General features: G+C 44.2%; 1 protein-coding gene across 4 annotated transcripts in view; it reads left to right on the top strand.

The window, feature by feature from the left end:
• ADCYAP1R1 (ADCYAP receptor type I) overlaps positions 1 to 21,006 on the top strand; it is an 813,459-nt gene that overhangs the window by 575,766 nt on the left and 216,687 nt on the right. The window lies entirely within an intron of this gene.

The following is a 21,006-nucleotide window of genomic DNA, read 5'->3' as shown; positions in this document are numbered from 1 at the left end:
CGCTTTGTGAGTGAAGTTATACTTTTGTTTCAAGTTCAGCATAAATACGCGCGGCATTTTTTTGCTGTGGGCAGTCAGTTTCCTTTAGCAGCTGAAATGGAAAATGCTTCTTTTTTTTACCCTTTCCCCTGCACGGATCTGTATGAATCTTACCATGCCAAACCTCATCCGATTTAACTGGCAGGGTCCAAACGTTTGAGCAGAGTTGCCAAAAAACACAATAGGTATTAGCAATCAAAAATGCATTTGTAAAGGAAAGTGCAGCTGAAAAATAACTTTCACATATTTTGTTAATCTGATATACATACACATATATGTCAGTTAGAAAACTACATTTATTAATGCATATTAGTTTATATCAATTAGTCAGAGAGTAGGGTTTTAGATTTTATGTGAAATCTGAGTATTGTCTACCTCTAGTACAGCGATGTTAAACTTTGCTCGAGAAAATACCCTTGTCACATATGAAAGCTGATCTTCTTTAATGGACTTTTCTCCAATCAGTCAATTCCACAATTCAAGCATGATCATGAATATTTCAAAAGATTGGTATGTGAAGCTTGTGATAGTTGTCTGCAATGATTGCATCACGCTAAGGACGTCCAAAGCAAAGTAACTGAGTTGGAAAGGAAATTTAGATCATAGCATACTTCTCATTATGCATACAAGGATTAATATTTCAAAACTTTCAAAATTGGTCTTCTATTGAAGGGCCACAATAAACAATAAATTGTGGCGTACAAATCTGAATCCTCAAATGTGTGAACATTTCTGCATAAAAAGGTTTTTCATGCAAAACGTTTCCTGGCAGGATTTTGCATGATAAAACCACCATATTCAGAGGCATATAGATGCAGCGCCACTTTTCTTGTGCCCCTGAGGGCCCCCCAACGCAACAATACTGCATACCATGGCAATAGTTAGGAGATTGGGGTCAGGATTTTTGACATTAGTTTGGAGCTTTGCAGGATTAGCGTCAATATTCAGACGCTAATCCTGCAAAGCACCCAGAGGCCCATTGTAACCAATCGAAGCCTCCTTTTACCACCTGCTCTGAACAGGCATTAAAAGTGCAAATAAAAATAATGCAAGGGAATCTCTTAGATTTCCTTGTGTAATTTTTTGACCCCTAACGGGGGAACGCCCCCTTTTCATACATTATGCCTGGTGCAGGCATAATGTAGCGCAAAGGGTTACAAATTGGCACAGTGCGTGCATAGCACCATTTTGTAAATATGGTGCATCATTTTTGGCCTTCTGGCACCACATTAGTATAAAAAAATTACGCTAATGTGGCATTGGAATGGCGCTAGGGGCTCTTAAATATGCCCCACAGAGTTCTTCATTTCCGAACTGGGGTGGTAAGTAATCACCCATTCTGCGATGTTGAAGACTTACTATTGTGGCAATGCCACAGATCACATCTGATTATTTATTGATCATTGCATTTGTAAGAAGCATTAGCTTCATCACCAATAAAGTTCGGAAATGGTGATGGATCCATTTTCCAAGGAAATGCATTGCAAACAAGAGCGAACATGCAAATGGAGTGACTGTGGGCATAGGGTAGTTAGCTTCTTTAGCTGAAGCAGTAGTTGAGGGAAATAAAGGGATAGATCACTCCTAGAACAGCGCAACATGCTTGATCTGCATGTTGCTAAAAGGAAACTTTTAAGAGGGTATGTAAGGTGGCCTTGCTTATCATTGCCGGCAACACATGTACATTAAGTTCTTTATCCGCTTTTAGGAAGGATTCCACGCTCTTAGACTGTTACAGAGAAGTAACTTGCACATGTATAACATCTTTATTCTACTTTCAGCTCAGACCTCCTGCTGCCTCTTCCCCCTGTATTGATTGAGCCTAGTCCCATGTTTTCTGTTTTATGGTAGTGCGAGTCCGTTGCCTCTTTAGATTCATCCTTTCTTCTGGCTTCACTTCACAAGAGCATCTTCCACTTTCTCTTGTTTGATTCCTCATTATAAGACACAATTACAAGAGCGTAACCTGCCTTCTGCAACATATTATTTATCTTAGTCAACTCACATAGGTATGGTCCAAAAATGTTTAAAATATGCAAAACATATTTTAGATTTCTGCACTTGCATAATTTATGTTATCTTTTTAAACCACATACATGGCATGACTAATGCAGGCCTGATTCAAAATATGCATGTATATATGAGAAATAGTTAAATATTATTTTGATCCTATGAGAGATAATAGTGCTATCACCGGAGTGGTAGGTCACTGTATGTAGCAACAGCAATATGTGACCCACAGGTGGTATGCCAATATAAAGGGAAGTTTATAGAGCAGGAAGAGAACGCTACATTTAGATGAGGAGGGGTGGAGCAGGGCAGCATAGATCATTTATGTAGCAGGAAGAAACTAATGAGATGTTTTTTGATGTCTTTAGTGAATTGCAAATGAAATGAACCAAAACTAAGGTGTAGTTAATGTTGTTCCATAGGCATAGATCAAAAGAGGGGTACTTCTCTTTCCAGATGCATCCTTTAATTGACTTGAATTTCAATATATCTAAAGCATTCTATGGGTATTGTGAATACTACCGCAGGTGTTTTAATTTTTGAGACAAGACCTTTTTTCTACTTTAAGGCTTCTAAATCATGCAGCAGACCTTCAAGGCTATATATGCTGAAAGAGTGAGCCATTATAGTTGCCTTACGATAGATGGGGGGAGATGCACCTGATATTAGTTCCTTGCTATTGATACAGGCTGCTTTATAACAGTTTGTTAAAAATGAAGGTTGTTTCCTCACCCATGGGATTAAGAAGAGTGCCTGAACTGCAAACTACACATTATAGGGGCATCGAAACTTCTTAATGTTTGTGCAAAAGGCTAATCTGGAACCAAGCAATCTGGGGCATGGTTCACAAAGGTAAACTTAGACCAAAAATCTAAGTTTAGACCAAATGTCTACGGTTAATCCTAAAGTCTAACTTTACTCATAGTAAAGTTACACCTTTGATCTAAGTTCAGGCTTTTTGTGTAAACTTAGACTTTTGATCTAATCTTACCTTTGTGAATCAGGCCCCTGATCTTTATTTAACGTGGTCCTGGAAGTACAGGGTAAAGACAATATAAACGTTAAGGGATTGACTGCACTGTGAAAGACAGGGGATACATATTCCAAGTACATTTCATGAAGTTAAGCTTATACTTGAGGCTGAAGTTGAGAGAGCATAGCCTGGCTGTGCCATTATGTCTCATAAAACGTGAAATAAAAGAGTGATTTTTTCCCTATGTAAACATGTGAAAATGGCTTATTATATAACGTGATGCACTGAAATGCATACAACCAAAGTGCACGTATGAATATAACTTTCCATGTAACCCACATTTATTCATTGTTTTGCAAGTATGTTTATGTTATAGTATTTTAGAAATGTTATTCTCATAATCATTTTGTATTCACCATGAGATACATGCGGAAAAATCATTTGAACTAAAAGAGTATTCATGTTTATTTTAGCTTGGCCAGAGTGAAGGCTCAAGTTCTTTTTTGTATTTCTAAACCTTCAACGTGAAGGCATGTTTTATTGCACATCTTTCTAAGCTGCTGGTGCTATGGTACAAGTCTTTGGCTAATAGGGACACTATAGTGCAAAGAAGATAAGAAGGCCTGAGAAAATGTGCTGCCAAGGTCGATAGGAGTAACTGGAAGGTGCCTGCTGAACTCCCATCTGAAATTCCTGAGCACGGGAATGAAACATGGCTGAATTGATTCCATTTTAAAGGCTCAACTGTCAATTAAACGATTAATTTACAGAACCGTTGTTAAGTGGAAGGTTTTGGCTGTGAGTTAGATTCTAGAAGAATCAAGATTTGAGTGTGGTTTAGCTAGTTGTGGATTTAGATTCCCTTTGCGCCTTGGTCAAAGCGGACCTTTTTCGAGGTACAGACCTGTTCTTCTATTAGACTACATGCTTCATGCTACTCACACCTCTCTTAACAAAAAATTCTACGGAAGTTCAGTAGTGCTGACACTTTTCCTGAAATCCTTTTAGTGCTTAGAATAGTTAGGAATTTAGATTCAAAGGTTAGGCAGGATAATGTGAGCTTGGATTTAAAGCATCAGACGCTTTCCCTTATTTTCTGCATCATCGCTATTGAAGTATTGGTTTTGCACATGCTTATTAAATTCAATGTTGTAGTTTTGAGACTCATTTATGTAAGTTTGACTTTGATTCTGCAATAAAGCTCTTTTAAACTTTATCTTGGTCTCTGAGATTCAATGTGTGGCCAACAGGTTACACTGTAATTTGTAATGAGAAATTGTAATGAGTGTCTCCTCATCCCTTTGAATTTGAAAAAGATTAATAAAACCCCAGATTTAGGAATAGTACCCAAAGCCTGATCAAAGTAAGTCACTATTGATTATAACAAATTCAGTCTTACCATGGTTAACTTTAAGTTTAATGTCAAGCTTCTAGTAATGTGAAACATCCAGTGTTGGTGGTGTCTAAAGAAGATCTGAGCTTATAGACTTAGTAGGGCACTGTCAGCTTACAGGAGAATAGCAATATCTTTCTGGCTGAATAATACTTCCTGATTCATCCAAAGAATTTCTTCTGTGGAAAATTGTCCCCATAGGAAACTGCAGTTGACATGCATAAGTATGCATATTGAACAGCCTATTTGAGTTGAGTGTTTTCAGGCAAAGGGGTAGACAGTGAATCTGTATGAAATGGTTTCTTTTAAGTCTATCCATGTGAGGATGTTTTCTGCCAGTGTCACATAGTAATTGGGGTTGAAGTAAATGGCAGATGTGAGTTTGCCATTGCCAGCAATCCTTGAAGTATTAATTTTACCTGGATGAATGTAGTTGCACTGCAAGATACAAAACAAAATCTAGTCAGGTGCAGCTGGATTAGTTTATAGAAGTCAAAGTGCCCATAAATCTGGTGCCAAAGTGACCTCCAATAGGCACACCCTTGCAAGCAGGGTTGGATGGTGGGTCAGTAGTTCTAATGATCATCATGTTTGGGTGTTAAAGAGAGGAATCATTTTTCAAGATAACTGAATAAAAGAGTTAATTGAAGAGGGGTATGACAAAATCAGATACTTCATAATTCAGGGATTGAAGACGTATTCATAAGTGATTGCTTTTAGGTCATTTATGTTTCTAGTTCATGACTGAATATTTAAGGTTGCATGAGTAGCTCATTACCGAGGAATGCAATGCACTGTATGGTTCACATGATGTTTATTGGTGGTGTTAATGTAATTATTCATTGTGTTCATTTTTTTATGTACTGTTTATTGATGTTGGGTCTTTCTTGTAAATCGAGTAATGTGAGAAAACTGTGCTGATTGCAGAAGCCCACTAACTTTTTGCTCCAAGTTTTCCTCACTGTCTTTCTTGCCTGACAAGCCAGGAAGACTCTACCAGAGTTGGGCTAAGTCTCCTGGGTGTGTTGGCTGGGAGGGGGCTGTGTGAGAAAACTGGGCTGATTGCAGAAGCCCCCTAACTTTTTGCCCACATTTTTCACTTTTTGCTAGTGTTTTCTTGACTCTGGTGGTGCCCTGGGGACTGCTAAACAGTCCCAGAGCCTGTGCTCTGATTAAAATGTTTATGCAAATTAGGCTAATTATAGTTGGCTGTGTCAACCTACCTATAAGTCCCAAGTATATCGTAGGGCATATAGGTTTAGGGACCTCAGCATAGTTAGTACCACCATAGGTGTACAGCAGAGGTGCCCAGTGTAATTTTAAAGGCAGGCCTGCCTTGCTCCTTGCTGGCTGCTTTTAAATTAAAGTTACCTGCAAATTCGACTTTAGAATTAAAAGTACTTCCAAAGTCTTAAACTACCTTACTTTTAGATATGTCATCCCTAAGGTGTGCCCTAAGTGGCCTTCGGGAGGAGTCCTATGTAAGTGTAAGCAGGGAATTTATAAAAAAAGATGTTTATAAGCCCTGGCGATGGAAAATAGCCACATTTGTTTCCCTCACTGTAGTGAATGTACTCCATAAGCTAACATGGGGAGAAATTATTTGCCATGTATAAAGTCTCAAAAGGCGCTAGATATGGCAAAGTTTGGTATCAAGCTTATTGTTATAACAAGTCCAAGGAAAGAGGTTTAAAACTCTACCTGAAAGTTGCCAACTTCAGCTCAATAGTGCCCTTCTCTGATTGGCCAGATGCTGGCAGCCTGGTCAGGCCGCTGTGATGAGGTGTGAAGTGACCTGGGCTGAGGATAAAGGAAGTGCCTGGGGGAGAAGATGCAAAAAGAACAAGTGGTGGACAGAATGCTGAACAATGTCAAACATTCACCCCAGTACAGAGTTCTGGGCCTAAATCCATTGTGTTTTTGCTACCCATGGCATTCCAGTTTGGGCCCAGCCATATGCAAATAATTCTTGTGCCTGCTCACCATGGGAACAGTCCAGCCTGAACTGCCACGTCAGGTCCTCCCTGGACTGGAAACAAGCTTCCTGTGACCGGTTTCAGGGTATCACCCTTCATCAGGAAGGAGAACAGCTACCTCATCAGATGGTGAAACAGGATGGGGGAGAGCAGCCAAACTGGCCTTCAAATGAGGGAAGGACATTTGGACCAGCTCAGGACCTCCCCCATTTCCTACAAACCCAGACAACCAGGTGCCCCATTGAATAGATTAGAAGAGGGCAGGAAAGGGTTATGCTAATGAATTTTAGCCCCACCAGTGGGTGGACTCAGCCCGATTTAACCTCCAAAGTTGAATTTCTGCCATTTTGGATTTTTAAGGAATGCTGTTCTCTGGGATTGATTTTTGCCACACTACCAAGGAAGTGGTCATCCAATAGGGTGGAGGCCTGCCTGTGAATGGACAGTTTCCCACAGCCTTGATTTCCACCCCAGGAGCAAGGATAAATATGGAAGAGCTGCACCCACATCTCAGATCCCTACAAGGAACAAGACAAGAAGAAAAAGGACTGCCCTGCTGGATCCCTGACCTGCACCTGGACAATGCACTCTCAAAGGACTGCACCAGTTGTACACTTGGGCTTCACCACTAAAAGGACTTTGCCTGCCTTCAACTGGTTCAAGAAGGGACTCCCAGTTTGTTACATGTAGAAAATAGCTGACCAGAGTCCCCTGCATCAAAACCTGAAGAAACTGACCAGCTGACCAGCTGACCAGTGGCTAGTGGTCATTTTTGGATTTGAACCAGGTGCATTCTGGGAATTGGAGTCCTAACCCTGAAGGAGCAACTCAGAGCTTCTGGAACCTTGGGGTGAGTTGTTGAATCCTAAAAGACCTTCAAAGACCTTCTGGAAAAAGATCCAGAAGATTGGAGAACTTCTAGAAAAAAGCTATATAAAGGAACTGACTCGAAATCGTGAGTCAAGCTAACTTACGTCGACCACAACCGACTTGCAGGCTCATCCCCTGAAAAGCTCCGGAGCCCCAGACTTCCAGGATTTCACCCAGGGCTCCAGGAAAGGTAGTCCGACAACATTGACTTGAAATTGGCTGGCTGTGGAGAGTCACCGACGTCGTAGAGAAAACAAATTAACAAAGTCCAAATGTAAAAAGTTGACTGGGACTTCCCACGCAGTGTATCCTAGGAGGACTCCAGGGACGTCAGATCCAATTTCAACTTAAGCTCAGATGAAGATTTCCATCCTGAAAAATCAATTGAGTTCAAAGGTAGCATACTTCACCGAGGTCTCCTGCAACGGGTATCTGAAGAGGGCTCTAGGCAGGTTTCAGGATGAGGATGGTTAAGCCTCAGTTCTGTGGTTAACTCCTATGGGAGGGAGCTTCTGCAGCTCACATAGAAGAGGGAAAAAACTCCATTCATTGTTTTTGTGCAGGAAGGTATCCCTACAATGCAGACTCCTTTGCACCATCGTGCAAGGGTGCCTGCGTTGGCACATGGCAGCCCATTGCATGCCATTGCAGGGAGAAAGGACAGGAATGCGCTATATCACATAGATACTGCGCATTCCTGCCCTTTCCTTTTGACACAGGACAGTGCAGCAAGATTCCTTGCTACCCCGCCCTGCACCAAATCCTTGTAAATGAGGTTCTCTGGGTCGGAAAAAATCTTAGTTAGAGCAAACGCAGTAATGATCAGATTAATTTAGTCACGGATGTCTAGGTATGAAAGGCCTTAGCAAAGTGTGCATCATATTAGATTAGGAGGATACTCACAGAATCTCACATCTCTGAAGTCACAAAATCTAAACAACTGCTTATAGATGTAGGTGTTTCAGGATAATGTGAGTTTAACATTTAACCTGGATGGTAATTGCATTTACCAAACAAAATATTAAAATGAATACAGAAAAAAACATTGTATTTAATATTGACATCAAACGTGTGGGTATAGCTCTCATTTTATCAGTACATTATATAAGCTGACAGAGGTAAACTGCATGGTGATTTCTGTTGCATCACAAATTAAATAGCTGACCCTCTCGACCTAGGGCAGATAATCTTTACTATGGAAATGTTCTAAGAAGGAGATTGGTTTATTAAGATGCTGTCAGGTCGCAGCATTAGCTTAGTTCCAAGGCAGTCAGGACTGCCCTAAAACTGCAGGACCAGCAGGGGCAGCTCCTCCATAAGAGTGGAGGAGCGTCGCCCCCCCCCCACAAAAAAACCCCTGCAAATCCTTTCACAAGGAAGGGATAATGATCTCTGTTTATTATCCTTTCCTTGTGAAAGGGGCAGGACATTGGGGGTTAACGAGCAGAGGGGAGTGCACTGTGCACTCCCCTCAGAGAGCACAAGTGTTTGGCCGTCCGTCTTGGGCCGGCCAAACACACATGCACACAGGGCTCAGTCTGCCTGGGAGCGCCCTGGCTGGCACTCCCAGCCAATCCTGATGCTGCTTTGAGCAGTGTCAGGATTGGCCGCAGGACAGGCTTGTTTAATGTAATTATTGCCACCGTCCCCCGCGTGCCGCCCCGCCTCCAGGAATCCCCGTAAGTCGAGACTGAGGACCAGTGCGTGTCGGAAAAAACATTCTGGTTGTGCAGAGCACAGGAGGCTGGGACCTGTTGCTAGCCTCAGTCTACACCTACACTCAAAACGCGAAACTAAAGAAAGCACGGAAAATTATAAAATTTAAATAGATGTTTCAACTATTGATAATCAGCCTGCAAGCCAAAGGGTTAACAAATCCACTAATTACATACTATTTAGGTGTGGAACGCCGATGTGCTGAGTGACCTCTGTCCTACCAGGCGGTTTAGAATTATTACGTTCAAATATCAAAGAAATCAGCAACAATCACTACAAAACGTAACATAGGGGCATTAAGTCGAAGAGTTTAAAGGGTAGCTAGTTCTAAAAGGAACCTATACCTGATGATCACCTCTGGTGACTATTTAAAAACAACTGAATCTGCTTTTCTTTGAACTACAGATTATCATACAGAAAACAATAAAAGGAGACACTGTCATGGATGAACTCAATCGTATAGCACTATATGAGCCTAGACGATATGATGAAATATTACTTTTTTTTATTTTTATTTTTTTTATTGCATTTTTGCTTTAATTCTGCTTCCAACATTTACTAGTCTCATTTTACAGATATATTGCATCAATAGCGTTGCTGATACACAGTTTAACACACTAACTTAACAACTTAACTGAGGTCATTATCGCACATTAAATAAGGGGTACAGAAATGGTTCCTGAACAATCGCTCGCCAAAATACAAATATGGGTAAATTTCCGTTACATCAGGTATATTCTCTTGTGGTGCTGGCGCCTATGTGTTGCGTGAGGGAAGGACTGATACAGTGGGGATGTGCGTGTTGAGTGTGGGGTATATAACTTGCATTATGCTGTGGAAACGCATCTCTTCTATGGGCGATCGTGATGGGACACCCCTGGCTCGCTCACAGGTGCAGGGAGGTGCCAACCGTTCCGGTGATTCTTGCTTGAAGAGTCCCTAGTAGGGCAGGGTGGGGTGGGGAGCTGTCGAGGCTGACCGCTATTTACAGCTGTTCGTGTGTTTTAGTTCAGGGCGGTTTCTCATCGCTTTTGGCGTCTAGTCTATCTATCAGGATCTCCCACACCTCACTGCCCGTCTGTCGTGGTCCCATTTTTGTGTTCCTTAGCACCATCAGTTCTGCGCTGGCCCATCTTAGTGTCGCGTTGTGCCAGGACTTCAGGTCCGGGGCGGCAGCCGACTTCCAGTTCATTGCTATCAATCTCTTGTACATTACGAAAGCTAAATCAATAAACTTATGCAAGTGCTTGTGCTTTTTGTTTCTATTTCTCAGGCCTAGCAAGCAGGATTTAGGCTCTACTGTGAGTGCCAGGCCTGTCAATTCAGATACCTTTACCACTATTGCGCTCCACTTTTCTCGTATTAGGGGACAGTCCCATACCATGTGATAGAAATGTGCCAGCGGGGCACGGCATCTTGGGCAAGCAGGCTCCGAGCTAGGGAAGATACTTTTAATCCTGGCTGGAGAGAGGTACGTTTGGTGTAGATAATTTAGTTGCGTATATCTGAACCTTGGGTTTCTCGATACTCCCTTAGTGTGTAATAGGACACAAGGCCATTCCTCTTGCGTGATCGGGAGTGGGAGCACCTCGTTCCACTTAGTTAGTGCTTTCACCAGGGCGGGTACCGTCTCCTTATTAAGTACTTTGTACAAGTTCAACACTATTTGCAGTTGGCCGTCGTATTGCAACATATGGTGTACAGCAGTGGAGGTCGTGGGTTCCTGTTCTCCCGACCCCCATGTCTTCTTTATGGTGTGGCATAGGGCGTGATATGTCATAAATTGCCCTGGGCTTACTGCTGTGAGGTCGCGTATTTCTTCGAAGGTCATTAATTTCCCTTCCTCAAAGCAATCGCCGACCTTCTCGATGCCCGCCTCTGCCCACACCGTCAAAGACCTTCTTCTGTCTCCACCAGCCCAGCCCGGGAGGGCCCCCAGTTGCACTAGAGGGGAGTAGGGAAGCGCGCGGCGTCCACCCTGAATATATCTCTTCCAGCATGCATGCGCCACCTGCAATTGTGGTTTGCCGGCTATTCCCTTCGGGGCTCCGGCTGCCATCCATGCGACCAATGGTGTACCCTTTAGGTTGGCCAACGCTCCTGCTGACTCTGCAACTGTAGGTCTATGTATCCAGTCCAGTACCCACTGGAGCTGGGCAGCCGCATAGTAGCGCTCGAAGCTTGGGGCGCCCATGCCACCTTCGGCTACTGGGCGTTGTAATGTGGTGAGGGCGACGCGCGTTCTGCCTCCTGCCCATATGAGTTGTAGCAGTACACCGTTAAGTTCGCGGAAAAAGCTCTTGGGGACTAAGAGTGGCAGCGCAGAGAAATAGTATAGCAGGCGGGGAAGTATCAGCATATTTGCTATTGCAACTCTGCCCATTGGTGACAGTGGCAGCTTGCCCCAGAAGCGGAGTGATCCCTTAATGGAGGCAAGTGCTCTCCCCAGGTTACCGTCTCTGAGGTCATCTTGTTTATGGTATATTTGTACCCCCAGGTATTTAAATGTCTCAGGCGCCCGGATAAGGTTGTTGTTCGGTTTGACAGTGTCCGAGCGACTAGGGGAAATACGCACGATTTTTCCCAGTTTACTACCAGTCCGGACACTGTGCCGAACTCAGCGAGGAGTGTCATTACTGATGGTATTGTTTCGTTTCCATTCCGGAGGTAAATTAAGGCATCGTCAGCGTACAGAGATATTACATGTTTCGTCCCGATCCTTAGTATACCCCAATCCTCCTCCCTCAATCTTAGGCGAGCAGCCAGGGGTTCCATAGCAATAGCAAATAGCAGGGGGGATAAGGGGCATCCCTGTCTAGTGCCCCTTGCGATCGGGAAGCTTTCAGATACTGTTCCGCCTGTTCTGACTCTTGCTTGTGGCCCGGAGTACAATGTCTGCACCCATTGTATGTATTTTGGGCCTATTCCCATTTCCCGCATGGTATCGAATAGGAAATCCCACCCCAGCGTGTCGAAAGCCTTTTCTATGTCCAATGATAGTACCATTTCGTCATATGCGTCCGGGGGGGTGCTTCCCATCACTCCCAGAAGTCGGCGAGTGTTTAGAAATGTATTACGTTTGGGAATGAAGCCGTTTTGATCTTCGTGTATCAGTGTGTGGATGACTGGGGCCAGTCTGTTGGCCAACATTTTGCCCAGTATTTTACAGTCGGTGTTTAAAAGTGATAGTGGTCTATATGATTTGACATCTGTAGGATCCCGTCCCTGCTTGGGGAGGACCGCTATCACTGCTTCCCTCTGTGTGGGGGGTAGTGCCTTGTGTCTCCAGGCCTCTTCGAATACTTTTAATAGATGGGGCTTCAGGAGAGCCGAGTACTTCGCATAGTATTCCATTGGGAGGCCATCCATTCCTGGTGCCTTGTTTCTTGGCATTTGTGTTAATGCGGCCTCTAGTTCCGCTACACTCAATGGGGCTTCTAGTTCTTCGGCGTGTTCATGAGATAATTGTTTTAAATTAGCGCCAGACAGGAAAGTTACGAGCTGACCGGGTGTGTAATCCATACGTTTTGTGTATAGGTTTGTGTAATAATCCCTGAACACCCTGTTTATATCTGCTTGCGTGGAGACCCATTCATTATTGTCTAGTTTTATAGTCCCTATTGGGGTCTGTTGCTGGGTTCCCTTTAGGAGCCAAGCCAACAGTCTGCCCGACCTGTCCCCCTCAGATTGTTGACGCATTAAATGATACTTATGATCGTGTTTGCGGAGGCGGGAGTCCGTTTCTTTGTATTTTATGCGTGCTTCCTTTAGTGTGGCGTATGGTGCTGTATTACCGGCTATCGCTACTTCGAGTGTTCTCAGCTACTTTTCCAATTTGCTTATCTCCGAGTGTAGGGCGCGCCTGACCCCCCACGAGGTTGCCATGCAGAGCCCTCTTACTACCGCCTTATGTGCCTCCCATTCCGTTGCTCTTGTGTTTGCGGAGTCAGAGTTGACTTCCCAATATTGCTTTAGTGCTGTGCCTAGTTCCTCTGCGTAGGCCTGGTCCTGGAGCGCTTCTGCCTGCAGATCCATGTGGGGATTACCTGTTGGGTCCCGCCCCAGCCCAGGGTTATTTTGAGCGGGGAGGGGTCAGACAGTGTCGTAGCTAAATATTCTGACTCCTTCGTTAGCGCGCATATATCAGTGGTGCCCCAGATTATATCTATTCTTGTGTGCACCTTGTGTGGCACAGAATAGAAAGAGTATTCTCTCTGTCTGGGGTGCTGTAGTCGCCAAAGGTCATGTAGTCTCATGTCATCCGCCCATTTCTGTAGTGGGCTTTTGATGCTTCTGAATATTACTGCTGTTTTAGGAGGAACTGATCTGTCTAACTCAGCGTCCGGGAGGCAATTAAAGTCACCCCCCCATATTGTGGGCGCCGCTGGGTTGTCCAGCAACGCCGGGGTTAACGACTCCAGAAATCTCGCTTGCGCATTGTTGGGTGCGTATATCCCTATGAGGGCTAATTGTCTCCCATCTAGGTGGCCTTCCACTATCACATATCTGCCCCCTGTGTCAATCTTGTGCGAGGTTCTGGCAAATGGGACACCTCTAGCTATCCAGATCAATACCCCCCTGGCGTACGCTGAGTGTGTTGTGCCTGTGACCTGCCCACCCCATTTCGTCTGAATCTCTTGTAATTCATCATCCATTAAATGTGTTTCTTGTAGGATAACTATGTGGGCCTTTAAGCGCTTGAGGCGTGCGTGCACTTGCGCTCTCTTGCTCGGTGTGGACATTCCCCTTACATTCCACGTAATTATCTCATATTGTTGTGCGTCTGCTACAGTTTGTTGAGCCATATTTCCCTGTGTGGTGTCGCATTCTTTTGTTCCCTCTTAAGTCCCATTTCCTTCCAGTTGTCTGCGCATTTTATTAGGTCTATGACTAGAGCTGGCGAACGTGTTAGTGTACCCTGCTGGCGGTGTTGACCTCGTCTAACCCCTTTAACTCCCACTATCCCACCCACCGTGTTTACTAATCCCTCTAATTGAATACTACCACTCAAACTTAAAGAAAAAAGGAAAAATAAAAATAAAAGAACCCCAACTTTGTTACTTGGTGGGGCCGGTATCCATTCGGATACTCGTGGGGGGGTACTCATTCGGGTCGGGCGTGTCACCTATGCGGAGCACACACCCTTCCTCAGACCTGGTCTGTGAATGTGCACATGCGTTTGTGTGAGCACCCCCGAGAGGGCCCTCTCATTTATCTGTCCCCCCTCCCTCCTTCCACCGCCCATTACGTTTATACTGCTATAATCACTGGTGCGCAGTTTAAAACATGAAAAGATACATTTCGGAGTCAATGTGGTTTATGTTACGATTCCAGCTTTAGCCGCTTCAGGAATCTGGACTCCTAATGTCCTGGCCGGTTCCTGACAGTCTCGCTTTTATTGCATTATCTATTTCACAGTTCGTCTGCTGTTCTTGGAGTGATGTCCGGGCCTCTGAGCGCTTCTGTGATTGTTGAAGTTGAGTTGGTCGAGTCCGAGTCTGATATGATGAAATATTACTATGGTTGAGAAACAGAGTTAGACTTAAATCACAAGTACTGCCTCAGGAATATCCATTCTCAGTAATTTGTCACTTTACCATTCGGCCTACATAGCAGGGAATGATATGAGCAGTTTGAGGATTATAGCCGTTTAGTCTGTTAGGCTTGCTATAAAATACCAAATCATCAGGACAAAACTCCAGTGGGATATGATGGATTACTCCAGATTGCTATCATCATTCAAATTTGAAGGTGCAGAGGTAGAAAAATAAAGAGCATCCATCATCGGCTTGCTTCCAAGAAAGCCTGCATTGGGCAGATATAACGGAGCAGCTCAAGCATCCCTCATTTTCCAAACATTAAGCAAGAGATTAGGGAGACAGTAATCTGCGCATTCTGGACTCCCAACATACAGATACTTAAAAGCATACAATAACAATTTAAAAGGATTGATAAAAGTATCTAATGCTCCGTCTCCAAATCTTAATAGGAGGGAAAGGAAGGGATATGTAAAGCAATAATTTAGCAGTTAGTTTACCCTAAAGCACAAAATCATTATTCTTAACGAGGACCATGCTAGGCTTTGCAAACGGTTGAAGGGTATTTAGCACCCAGCTCCCCATAATTCACATCGCTCCCCATTTAACCTTGTGGAAGGGATCCTTTTAATATATAAAACTCAAATTTATGAGAACAAGAATGGAAACACTGCACAGCAGGAGCTGTTGCTGACAAGGACATACAGGGATCACCTAGGACTGAAAAACTAGAGAACAGCAGGAGAAGCTCAGGCTCTGCTTGTCCCCATCAGCACTTCACAGGAGGCTTCAAGGTTCATTCTAACCCCCACTCTAACCCCCACTCTGTCAATCAAAATTCTTAAAAATGAAGGGGCTCATTAACTAGCACCTTGCGCTGCCGTAGTGTCATTTTTTTTTACGTTACGGGGGGTGGAAAACAGACCCCCACCCCGTGCCGCATTTACAAACTGGTGCAAAGCCAGTTTGAGAACCCTTGCGTAACAGTATACCTGTGCCAGGTATAATGTATGCAAGGGAGGCATTCCCCCGCAGGGAGGCCCAAACAAATGATGGCGTTCATGTGTTGGTAATTGTCAATTAAAAACAAACATTTGCTCAAGAACTCCAATTGGAAGGGCATTGTGGCTCTAATTCAAAACCTAAAACAACACAAGCTCCACAGTTATGGTAAGCTTGATAGGACCTTACACATGAAATCACAGATGGGATTTATGGTTGAAATACAAATTATAAGTGGGGTTGTTTAGGATGATAACCATTATGTCCCTTCAGCTTAAGTTTTTCTAAGGACATTTTTACATTTTTTCTAATTCTGATCAAGTACTGATCACTACATTGTCTTTTGCCACAGTGTATGAAAAGGGCTTTTAGAATCATATACTTTAACAACTGTCAGAAATATCCACGCACTGCATCTCTCCAAGTTCATGCTGCCTATCCCCTCCAGCCATGCCCAGAGGACAGCATTCATAAACTGTTCCTGTTTTCCCTTTGCTACCCGAGATCCTGATGAATATGGCCATTGGCCATGGCCAGTAGACCCTAAATACAAGCAAAACGTACATCTGAGTCTCCCCAATCTTAAAGCCCACCAGGCTTTGGATTCGACAGCACCCATTAGTCTTTAGGCAAGGGATGTGGATTTCACTGACATCTTGCTCCTAGGCCCAAGAGCCTACTCGGCATGGCCAATTACAGTGACAAGGAAGGTCTCATTGCACATAATACCCTTCAGCAATAACAACTACCCCACAAAGACACATGATCTACTCTTTGGCAATGCTCAGTATCCTTCAAGTAGGTCATGCCATTTGCCTACACTCAGGGTCTAGTCCCCCTGCCTCAGAGGCCACTTAGCTCAGCACAGGCTACAGCTTTTCCTCACTGTCTAAGGTATGATCCTCAATTATGATATTTATGCAATCAACACATAAATCAATCAATAAATCAGTGTTTTTGTATGGCAACACTACTCACCTGTGAAGGTCTCAAGGAGCTGATCGGGTGGGGGTTTATCTGTGGATTAGTTGAAGAGCCAGGTCTTATGGTCCTTCCAGAATTGTGGCAGTGATGGTGATTTCCTGAGGTGCAGAGGCAGGGAGTTCCAAGTCTTTGCAGTGAGATAGGAGAAGGATCTTCCTCCAGCCTTGGTCTTGCGGATCCGTGGGATGGTAGCCAGGCCTAGTTGGGTGAAGCGGAGATGTCTGGTGGGAGTGTAGGAGGAGAGGCAGTGGTTGAGATATACAGGGCTGGCATTGTGGAGTGCTTTTTAGTCATCCATGAGGAGCTTGAAGGTAATTCCTTTGTTGATAGGTAGCCAGGGAAGGTTTCTCAGATGGCCAGTGTGGCTGAGGCTTGGAATATTCAGGATGAGTCTGGCGGAGGCATTCTGGATGTTTTATAGTTTCTTTCGGACTTTCTGGGTGATGCGTTGCTGTAGTCAAGTCTGCTGCTGACGAGCACATAGGTGACCATTTTTCTGGTTTTGGTGGGGATCCACTTGAAGATCTTTTGAAGCAGGAGGCGCGTTTAAAAGCAGGAGGATGAAATGGTGTTGATTTGGTTGTTCATTGAGAGCGAGGTGTCCAGGATGATGCATAGGTTTTGTGTGTGGTTCGTGAGTGTGACAGGGGTTCCAAGTGCTGCGCGCCACCAGGCGTCGTCCAAGGAGGTGGGGTTGGACCCCACGATGATGACTTTGGTCTTGTCTGAGTTAAGCTTGAGGCAGCTGTCGTTCATCCAGCTGGCGACTGCCTTCATTCTGTTGTGCAAGTTGCTCTTGGTGGCTGTGGGCTCGTCTGTGTGGGAGAGAATCAGCTCGGTGTCATTGGCATAGGAGACGATGTTGAGTCCGTGGCTTTTGACAGTGGCTGCAAGTGGGGCCATGTAGAAGTTGAAGAGGGTGGGGCTCAGGAAGTATCCCTGAGGCACTCCGCAGCTGATCCCTGTGGGTTCTGGGTTGAACAGTGGAAGTCTAACTCTTTGTGTTCGGCCGGTTAGAAAGGAGCGGATCCATTTTAGAGCATTTTTGCGAATGTCGGCATCGTGGAGTCTTGCGCAGAAAGTGTGGTGGGAGACGGTGTTGAAGGAGGCTGGGAGGTCCAGGAGGATTAGGGCAGCAGTTTTGCCTCGGTCAAGGAGGGTGCAGATGTCGTCTGTAGCAGCGAGGAGAGGGTCTCAGTGCTGTGATTGTTTCTGAAGCCTGATTGGGAGAGGTCCAAGATGTGGTTCATTTCAATAAACTCAGAGTTTGGGGTTGATATCTTTCTCGGTTACTTTGGCTGGGAAAGGGAGCAGCAAGATGGATCTGTAGTTCTTGATGTCTGCGGATTGGCAGAGGGATTCTTCAGCAGGGGGTTGATCTCTGAGTGCTTCCAGTCTTACGGGAAGGTGGCAGACTCAAAGGAGCAGTTGATGGTGCAACAGAGTTCGGGTGCGATGGCGGTGCCAGCTCTGTTAAAGATGTGGTAAGGACAGGGATTGGAGGGGGCTCTGGAGTGGATGCTAAATGACGGTGGTCCAGTTGGATAAGATCTGCTGGAGTCTGGAGTCATTGGGTGCGTTGGTTGAGGGTGGAGTGGGTAGGTCTTGGGTTGCAAAGCTGTCGTAGATCGCCTTGATCATGCAGTGGAAGAAGGTGGCAAGATTGTTGCAGAGGTTTTGAGAAGAGGGAATGTCTGCTGTCTTTGTGTTAGGTTTTGCGAATTCTTTCACTACGACGAAAAGTTCCTTGCTGTTGTGTACGTTGGCATTGATGTGTTCCTGTATGGCTGCCTTTTTTGTTGTTCTGATGAGGTGGTGGTGTTTGGTGACAGCGGTTTTGAAGGCTGTGTGATCTGCCATGGTCTTGTTGCTCCTTCATCTTTTCTCGAGCCATCTGCAAGTGCTCTAGTTCCCCCAACCTGAGAGCTCAAAGTAGCCAGACTTTGGCTGGGCCCAGCAGTGTCTATGTGCAGGGCATTTTTCTCAGCCACACTCCTTGTTCAGTCTTCCTAGCCCAAGAGCCCTTAGAGAGCAGCTTTTTCTAAGTCCAGTTGACTTCGTGTTCAGGGCATGGCTTTCAGCCTCACTCCTTCACCCAATTCCTTTGCACCCTCTATTTGTTTGTTTCTTGCCTCTTCTATGTGACCACCACCAAAGCTGAATTTTGGTCACACAAATGAATATTGGTTTGTGGACTAGGAAGGCAAGATCATGAACTAGGTAAAGGTTTGCAAACTGGCTTGAGAACAATGCACCTTACTTTTTCTGTTTTTTGGAGAAATAAATCATTCTGCTTAAAACCCCATTGAGATGGGGTGTGATCCACTTTTTCCACTTGACTCATGCATTTAACTTAGAACAGGAGAAGTGATTCATGTTTTACCAATCACAACTGGTTCACAAAGCGGAGAAGCAAGTGCATGAACCTTGAATCACAGTTCTGACCCATCCTGTGGGAGGAAAAGTCATTTTTCACCTATCTGGGATGTGTCCTGGTTTTCTCTGGAGGTGGGCTGTGTTCAAGCTGCCCCTTTACGGTGCCAGCAAAATATCCTTCTCGGTGATGTCAGTGAACTTGAAGGATAAGTTCACACTAAGCAAAATGGCTATTGGAAGAACAATATCTCAGTCAGTCAGATTGGAGTTTAAATAAAATTTCACTTGAACCGGCTCATGATCATTATATTTTCTCTGTCCTTAACAGTTCTAATGTGACTATTTTAAAAACCTCTTTCAGAAATAGACAAACCGGAAAAGATGTGCTAACCCCTACATTCATGTTACATTTGGGCCCATATTTATACTCCTTTTGTGCTGAATTTGCATCTTTTTTTTACTGAAATTCAGTGCAAACATAACGCCATATTTATATTTTGACGTTAGACATGTCTAATTTCAAAATATAGGACTTTGCACCATTTTTTGGATGAGTGAATCTACCTTGCGTCAATGAGATGCAAGGTAGCCGTTCACCTCCCACAAATGGTGCTATCCCCATAGCCCCATATTTATCTCCCCATGCTAAAATGATGCATGGGTGGGAGGAGGCATTAAACAATGGTGCTAAGCTTGCTTAGCACCATTATTTAATGCCTGGGTCAGACCAGGCATTAGGGGACCTGTGGTCCCATTTCCATGGTTAAACACCATGGAATGGGTCCACAGGTGCCATCCCCAAGCCCCAGGAACACCCCCACCCACACCAGAGGGACACCAGAGGGTGGGGGGGGGGGGGGGGGGGGGGGGGGGGGGGAGATTCCCATTCCATGTAAGTCCAAGTCAATATTTTTTAAATATTTTTTTTGGCATCGGGCACTAACTAGGGGCGCCCTGCATGGCACAGGGTGCAATGGCCATGCCCAGAGGACCCTTCTCCCCTGTGCCAGCACAACCCTCTCCTTCCCAACCGCCACCCCCACCCGGCTAGCGTCTTTTTTTCAAGATGCTAGCCCAAGTTTAGCACCAGCTTGCGCCATTCTATTAATACGGGGCTGGCTGGCATTGTAAAATGACGCAAGCCGATGCTATACATTTTGGTGCAAAACTGTGTTCCCGCAGTTTTGCACCAAAAAGTATAAATTTGGGCCTTAGTGTCATGCTGTCAAGAGGCTTTCAGTGCACGTTTGAGGAAACATCTGAGTAGGCTATTCAGTGGAAAAGGCAAGTTTTCGAAAGCTTGCAACCAATGGGCATGACACTACCCAAGACCATTTTAAGTCATGTAGATGTTCTTTAGAAATAGACATGTGAGGATCAGACAAAATAGACCAGTTATTAGCAATCTGGAAAAGTGCTTATGTTGTACTAAAGTCTCCCCAACTATAACAACCACGCCTCTATCACTGACTCTGTAATTTGCTGCCCAAGAGCCTGCTGGGCATGCCTGAAAAGCACTGTATGTTCATAATACTAGCAATAATGACTCAGATGGTGTGATAAAAAAAGAAAACAATCATTTAAATTCTTACCTAACAAATGATGCTGCTGTGCAGTATTTATTATCTGTGTCCCCCAATAAATAAACAAAACATGGAACTCTTTTGACTTCAAAGTTAATTCTGTAATAGCGCTATGTAAGTGTGAGTGTTTTTTAATTCACCCAAAAATAGTTTGGGCGAATTGCTGCCCAAAATTTACTTTGCAGCAAATTGTGGTTTGGTTGGATTTACCAATACAAATGGCTCTAAAGAAAATAATGAATAAGATCGCAAAAAACAGAACTCACTATGAAAAGGGATGCCTTTTCAAAGATCAGTTTATTATAAACCAATAATTCCACTAAAATGAAATTGACCATTGAAAGAATAAAAATCAATTCACTAAGACACGATTGTAAAATCTAATTTCGATTCCTAAACGTGCGGAATCACTGTTAGCAGAATCAGTATTAATGATTTGAATGATGCAGTGTTTCATGATCTTTTACTTATTAGTTGTAAATGTTTGTTAAAATGTATTCAAAGTCGGAATTCTGATTTAGAGTTTGATAGACAGTTCAGTTAGTCA

This window comes from Pleurodeles waltl, chromosome 10 (assembly GCF_031143425.1).
Source record: "Pleurodeles waltl isolate 20211129_DDA chromosome 10, aPleWal1.hap1.20221129, whole genome shotgun sequence".
In the NCBI taxonomy this organism is placed as follows: domain Eukaryota; kingdom Metazoa; phylum Chordata; class Amphibia; order Caudata; family Salamandridae; genus Pleurodeles; species Pleurodeles waltl.
This window is presented reverse-complemented; position numbering and strand designations above follow the sequence as displayed.